Genomic DNA, 7,699 nt, shown 5'->3' with positions numbered 1-7,699 from the left:
TGCTCAACCTGCAAGTGCCACCTCCTCCGGGATGGGGGAAAAACACGTTATCACACACCAGAAAACCAAGATCATGAAGGAGCAAAGTCACTGATTCATCCATCGAGCTGCTTCACTGCTCAGTGCAGGTTTTTCCAGGAGGTTGCTAAACCTCTGAGAACTAACAAGCTGTGAAGTATAAACATGCAATATAAGTATACAGACAGTATATATGTCGGTAGGACTAAAGACGAGAAATCACTTATAAAACTTTCAGAGAAGTCTTTCCAAATCATCAGCTTCTGAACTTGAGACAAGTGAGGCAGGTTCACAGAGGTAAAAACAATGTTCATGGAGGTTCATGGAGTAAAATGGGTTTAGCTCACACAGAGAAAAAAGTAAAGGTCCTTGCTGTCAGCTCAGGTCAGAACTAGGCTCTGCAATATCTTGCTGACCACAAGCTAGGGAAGTTTCAATCCTGCCTGTAAAGAGCAGAGAAAACGACAGAACTTCCTATTGCCTTTGTCAGCTTATTTGTAAATGCTTTAGTACTACGAACATTTTAATCACCTGTGCATCCCCTGCACAGGATCATTAGGTTTTCTTAAGAACAAACAAACAAGAAACATATCAGGAAATGTCGTAGCATCCTTAATGAAAATATAAGCTCCTGCGGCACCTCTTGATGAACACACCACCCCATATGGTTTCAGCCGGGTGATGCCTTTCTCGATTCCCGTCTCCAGCTCTCCCAGCACCAGCCCAGCAAACCACCCCAGTGCCGCACTGCTCCTCCTCACCCAAAAAGCAAAGCCTCCTGTGAGCTGGTGCAGCTGTCACAGAACAGCTGCCCAGCAGCTCTTGAGCGAAGTTTTGGTGCCGGTTACACCACCGCAGCACCATCCTGCTGCATCGGCACAAGAGGCTGCCATAATATCACAGAGTTTTCATGGCTTCACCGATGCTCTCCTTGCTCACCTGTTTCATCCAGAGCCGCTCCGTCCACTCTGAACCACTCTCAGTGATTTAACGTTCAAAGCCAACCACCTCCCTCTCCGCCAAAACTCATACACTCGGGACTGATGGAGGACCTACACACTCACACCACCACACCATGATGTGTATTTGCAGAGAGACTTCACACAGCCCCTCTATGCAGGACTGACACCCACGGGGTGCCTACATACTGACTGACGGCAGCGTGACTCCCCCACACCCGGAGAACAACCAGTCACACACCATCAGCCCTGCACCCCAAATGGCTGCCCAAAGGGATGCTGGACACCTCCGCTCACCCCCTCACCTCGCCTCTCAGGCAGGGGTTTCCCTGGACCAGTTCAGCTGCCCCATCCCTCTAGCTGCTCCGCTGCAGCCCCACACAAACCAGGAAGTGGAGGCGAGGCGGCAGTTTATTTTTAGACAATTTTTTTCCTCTTAAATACAAAGTCAAAACACATGCACAAACCACACATTCACTCTCGCTCCGCCCAGCGATGGGTTTTACAGGTTACTTCCTTCCAACACTCAGAAATTCCTGGGTGATGGTGGAGAACGGACATCACCCCACCACCCCAAACATTTCCATCTTCCCCCTCAGCAGCCCCATTCCTGCATGGGCAAAATATGAGTCTCTCAAACACTGAATTAAGACTCTGGAGTAAAGGCAAAGCCTGAAGAGAGAGCTCAGAAAGGAAATGTGTCAGCGCTGCTACGGTATAACAGCAGGCAGGTGGCTATGCTCTCAGCTCGTCTCCCCATTTCACACCTCCCCAATAACCATCCAGGCTTAGGACATCCAGGAGATGCAGAAGATGCAGCTCACAGCTCCAAAGCCCCACTGCCGACATTTCAGAGAAGGACAAGGTAGCATGGCATTATTTGTCCCTTCCCACCAGGTCAAACACAGTTTGAACTTTCCCAGGTTGAATTTTTGAAGCTAGGAAGAGATGACTCGGCTGGTCACCCATCCACTGTGGGAATTTCTGGTACAGCACTTGTGCTTCCCTCAAAGGTATACAAAGTAAAGATAAAAAGTTGAAATAACCTCTGGTTTTCAAAATGTGTCTATTTGGAAGTCAGAGATCTGTCTCTAAAAAAAATGGAGCACTAGGTCAGCACACATGTCTATACCTACAGCAGCAAGAGTTCTGCATCAAGGAGAAGAAAACGTTCAAGGAGCAAATACATTTACACAAGACCAAGTCTGTGCCCACAGCCTGATGTGGCTACACGTTCAGGCTCTAATTACAAAATTACCAGTTTCAACCTCTGTTCAAAGAGAAACCCCCACCAGCGGAGGGCCACTCAGACGTGAACACTAATATAGAAAGTCTGCTGCCCTAAACCACCTTACCTTACTGACGCTGGCAGTGGCATCCTGAATGTACCTCCACAGCGGACAAAGTTCTCCACAGCCTTTACTCACCTTATTGGCAAAGGTTTTTCCCACACTGTTAATAAAACATTAAATCTTTTGCTGTAATTGAGAAAAAAGAGCATACTGGCAAGAACAGCCCTGGGCTTCTGTTACACTGGAGACATTTACCAAAAATATCGCTGCAAGGCTGCAGGTGTCATTAGTCACCTTGTCTGTATTTTATCTGCTTGCTTACAGTGTCCATTCAGCACCCTCTGGCAATGCACACCCAATGCCAAAGTCAATTATCCCCTTGCTTAAAAACTGGAAGTTAGTTTATGTGGAGCGATGGGGAGGTGCATTTGCTGGGCAAAGTTGAAGCCTGGTGCTGTGCACCCACACCCTGAAGATTACTTGATTTTAAATCTACCAAACAAACCACACTCTGCAAAGAGCATCATGCTTACTTCTAGAAGCATGGCAGAGGCATCACAGCCAGCTGCAATTCCCCATTCCCTTTGGCTACAGGAGCAGCATCTTTCCCTTTCTCACTGCCCGAGGCTTTACCGCAGCGCTTTGCCAAGGGGGCAGATTTGTGCCTGCAGCAACACCAGCGTCCTGCCCCCTGCTCGCACAGAGACCACCCGCAGCAAGGCAGCTTCTTCTCTGCTCACCACCAGGATGGGCACAGAGACACAAGGACACCCAGACACCAGACCTCCAGCAGTGGAGAGCAATGCCAATGGGCTCAAATGGGCTGCCAGCCCCTCCATGGGATGCCGGCACAGGCCCCCCACGCTGAACACGCGCAAGTTCCCAAGGGAAAGGCATTTAAGTGTCAAGACCTCTCATTTCCAGCCTCGAAAGAAGCCTACAGACTTCTCCAGCAGTCTAATGGACTTTGTTTATTGCTGCATCCTTCTCTTTATAGGTCAACATATACCTGAGAGCTAGCAATTCGCAGCTAATCAGATTTCCGTGCAGACTGACAAATAGCTCCCAATAAGAATATAAAAAAAACCATAAAATAAACAATCCCTATAATCAACTCACTCAGTGCAATGCAGTAAGCATGCAGACAGCTCATATGCATTATTAACACATTTGTTTGCACTTCGTGGCAGCATCCTGGGGGCCAGCAGTGGTGGGGGGACCCCAGCCCAGGCCGGCTGCGGGAAGGAGCACATCCTCACTGGTCTTTGCTGTCTGTGCTCCATGAACAGAGTGTTATTTTAAAAATAAATTAGTGGCAATTTCTTGACAGATCATTGCTCACCAAATGCCAAAGCCTAAAACCAGACTGAACACACACTCACAACAGAGGTACTTGCTCCACCGCTGGATTACCCCAGGCTGTAAACTTCTAATAGACAAGTCCTTTCTATCTATCCAGCCAGACCCCAAAAACATGAACTGACATTGCCAATGGGGTTCATACATCATCCTTCCCACTAAGACCAAGCACATTTCCTTGTTACCCTGCCCCTGCAGCTCTGCTACATTCAGTCCCTCCAAACTCCAGATACTATGCACTTTGCCCAAAACATTTCAGAAAGCTCACTCATCATGGAGCGAGCTTGGGAAGTTTAATGACATTTATATTCATATTCATATTCATATTTATATTTATATTTATATTTATATTTATATTTATATTTATATTTATTACATCCCTCCTCCTTCTCACTGGAGCGCTCATGGTGGTGGTGGGACACTGCACTCCCTGAGAGCCAAACCGCTGAACCCAGTAAGCCAGGAGAGGAGGAGATGTTGTACAGAGAGGCAAGCAGAAAATCACAACCACCTCCTCCACGATGGCCCTCAAACAGCCCCAGAGGATGACCAGGACTTCCAGCTAAAACACCAGTGTTCTCAGATGTCTGTCACCTGAGCTGCTGAGCAGGTAAAGGGGATGGCGAATCTGCCAAGGTCCCCGATTAGGTGCAAAGGAAAAGTCCTGTGCACGCAATACTCTTACTGCAGCTATAAATAGCCCCCTTCCAACCAAAGTCGTAGACATTATATTGACACTCCTGACTTAATAGGATTTGCTGGGTAGCCCCAACCAGCTCCGGCTGCTGCAGGGCAGCCTCGATGAGCAATTTTCACAAGACTTGCACACCTTAAGGCTCTGCAAGTGGGAAGGGCACAGGCATAATCCCATGTTTTCGGTGTCCTACTCACACAAAGGCAGGAGGAGACCACGATAAACTCCTAAAGGGTCTTAATGAGTTTGCACACACAGCACAACAGAGAGAAAACTTCCAGGTTGACCATTTCGATGTAACAAGCTTATCTCGCAGCTATGCTACAGAACCTTCTGTTTCTAATACCAATGTCATTTCTTTCTCCTTTATATTCATACTTTTTTACAGTAGTAGATTAAGATGGAAAACAATGGTCTAATACAACATATATTATAGTACCATTTATATAATTCCAAAGAATTTCCTATCATGTCCGGGTTACTGTCTGCTAACCCGAGATGCTGACCTGAGTACCATTAGCCAAATAATCTTTTACTGTATCACTTCCACCACACCACCTTTAGTTTTGTGGTGTTTCACAGTCTGCCAGTAGTGCTAAGAATCAGGTCTGGGCTGTGCCTTTATCCTTTGAATATGTACAAAATGTACCCTCTACTCTTGGTTCTGAGGTCGGGCTGTGCTGCCTTCCCAGGCACAACTGCAGCATCGCTTCACCCAGCCCTGTCCCGTGCTCCATCATCCGCCTTCCAGAAGTGAGCCCCCATCACATCCATTGCCTAATAAAATACCCAAAACCTGCCCACTCATCTGCTGTGGGGAAACCTGACATTTCCATCCCCAAAATGTAACAGTATCAAGGACTATTTATACTAGAAGTGAGCAACCGGAGTGTTCTGACTGTGCAGTCAACCACCCCACTTTGCCCTGCTATTGCAAGGATTGAGCATCACCTGCGTGAAAGCATCATCATGGCACTCTGGGGCCTGAGCCACGTGCCAGGAGGCAGCAAGACTTTATATTGTACAGATGCAGAACAAAAAGATGTCTTCTGGTACCTTAGGACATCATTCCCATCACCACTGCCTCACAGGCATGAAGTAGGACAGTTTCATACTGCGTGTTCCTACCAGCCCTTCCTTCAACTGCTGCATGACCATCAGCAGCACAGGAACCACACAGGCCAAACGTAGGTGTTCATCCATATGCAAGTATTGCAGGTCACTGACCTGACCTGCTCAGGACAAGCTCTCAAGTGTGCCTGTTGCTCCAGTCATGCTGTGTCTCCAGGGCTTAGGGGTGCAGTCTCCCTGTGCAGCACTCCTGTGTTATTCTGGGATGAGGTTTGGCTACTGGGAGCACTGGGAATTCGTAACGCAGTAAGAAGAAATAATAGAGTTGACCTCATGCTGGTTAAATGCATTCATTCTGAAACTAAAGTAGCTAAAATGTGATGCATCATTTTTTCCTACCGCAGCCTTAGCTGTTATGGAAAATGCAGTAATGAAAAGAGGGGCTCGTTTATGAGCTGACCTTACCTGTCTGCACCTCGTCTGCTTCTTCAGCATGCACTGCACACCACGGCCATGACATACACAGTGTTTGCACGGCTATCTAAGAACCCCAGCCAGAAGTAATTGTAAAGAGACATGTAGTTTAAAATTTCATTAAAGAAACGGCTATAATACAATCACAAGTCACTTGATGCACTGGAGGCTGAAATGTTGCTAAGAAAAATTATGAGCCTCCCCTTGCAAATATCCTTATCTACCCAAAACAGAAAGAACCAGTTGTTTAACAACATCTTTATTCAGTACATGCACTAGACCAGAATGAGGTGATCATTAAATACTTTAAAACAAAGAAGCTAGCAAAATTTAATAAATCTCAACAAACCAAGTGAAGCAGAGCTAAGAGGCTCTACCAGCTACACCTTGTGCTTAGTCCCCTCTTAGGAAACCTTCTATAGGAGACAGAAGGACAATCTGCCACCACACAGCGTGGATGATGGACAGGTGGCTCCTTCTGCAAAACCCATTTTCTTTATTTTGCACAAGTGGGTAATTCATCTCAAAAGGAAGCAAAAAATTAAAAAAAAGCAGAAGGAGCAGTAAGGAACATGCTTGAATGTCAGAGTAGGCAAACTACTGAGCTAGAAAATCTAGATTAAATTATTTGCAAATTAGTAATAGACAAACGAATGGCTCCCATCTGGAAGCTCAGCAAATTAACTTGGATCCTGGTTAAGAAGACAGCACCAGAGCCTGCTTCCAGAAATCTAAATATCCAGTGTGCATTTGCAATCCAATCACAGGCTAAAAATATAAGACAACTCAGAGTGGAAATCTAATTCTGTGTCTCCCCTCTTAATGGGAAATAAAACAATCGCCCTCTGTAGACACAGCAATCTGGACTCATTCTTCCGTCTTGGAGAGATGCTGCAGGATCTTTGCACCATGAGAGTCGTTGAGCTGTTTCTGACTGCAAGGCCACAGCTCATGTGTTGTGGGCCTGACTCTTCTCCATCATTCTTCGCTCCTCCATCTCCTTTTGCACCCTGTGTCCTTGGCTGCATCGATGTACTGCCCTCACTTCTCTGTTTACTGACACCACTTTATTTGGTCCTAATTATTAAGAGTATTGGAGCTCTTCATTCCCCGAGAGATTTATGACTGGCCTCCTGGTAAGAGATGAAGTGCCCGTGCTCTCAGTGTGCAGATGGAGAACTCAACCACAGGCAGGAACAAGGCTCAGGACTATATTTAACCCAGAAGAGGACAGTCTCTCAGACAGCAGGAGTAGAAAGGCAATTTGGAGCAGGGGCCTGTTTTAGATGCTCCCTGGTGGTGCCTACCTCCCTGTAGGCTAAGAGAGAGCCTGGGGAGACCAGGCTTAGCCTCTGAGCATCATTCCCTGGGGGGCTTTCTTTCGATGCTACAAAAGGAAGGAAAAGCCATTACAAGTTAATGTCATCCATATGGTTCAAGAACTGACACTGCAAGGGAAGTTTTAGGGTGTTCCACCACCAGAAGGCATTCATGGAAAAAGGATCTTTCTCCCTGGATGAGAAACAGCCTTCTGTGAACACAGCAGGCACAGCTGAGACTTTTAAACTAAAGAAAAAAAACCTCTAGAGAGAGGATAATCAGGGAAATCAGTTAATATCCACATCTGGTTTTAATAAACAGACAGAGGATTAGTAAAAGTGGACCAAAAAAGCACATAACATGATCCAAACTTAGGAAAACAAAGCGTGTATTAACATCAATAGCAGCAGTCAGATAGGATCATTGATAATTAGCCAGAAATTCACAGATGATGAGTAAGAAACAAGATCAAAGATTAACACATTGATACTGGGAGGCAAGGCAATGCAATG

This window comes from Mesitornis unicolor, unplaced genomic scaffold (assembly GCF_000695765.1).
Source record: "Mesitornis unicolor isolate BGI_N332 unplaced genomic scaffold, ASM69576v1 scaffold22314, whole genome shotgun sequence".
Classification (NCBI taxonomy): Eukaryota; Metazoa; Chordata; class Aves; order Mesitornithiformes; family Mesitornithidae; genus Mesitornis; species Mesitornis unicolor.
The sequence above is the reverse complement of the archived record's forward strand: the minus strand, read 5'-3'. Positions refer to the sequence as shown.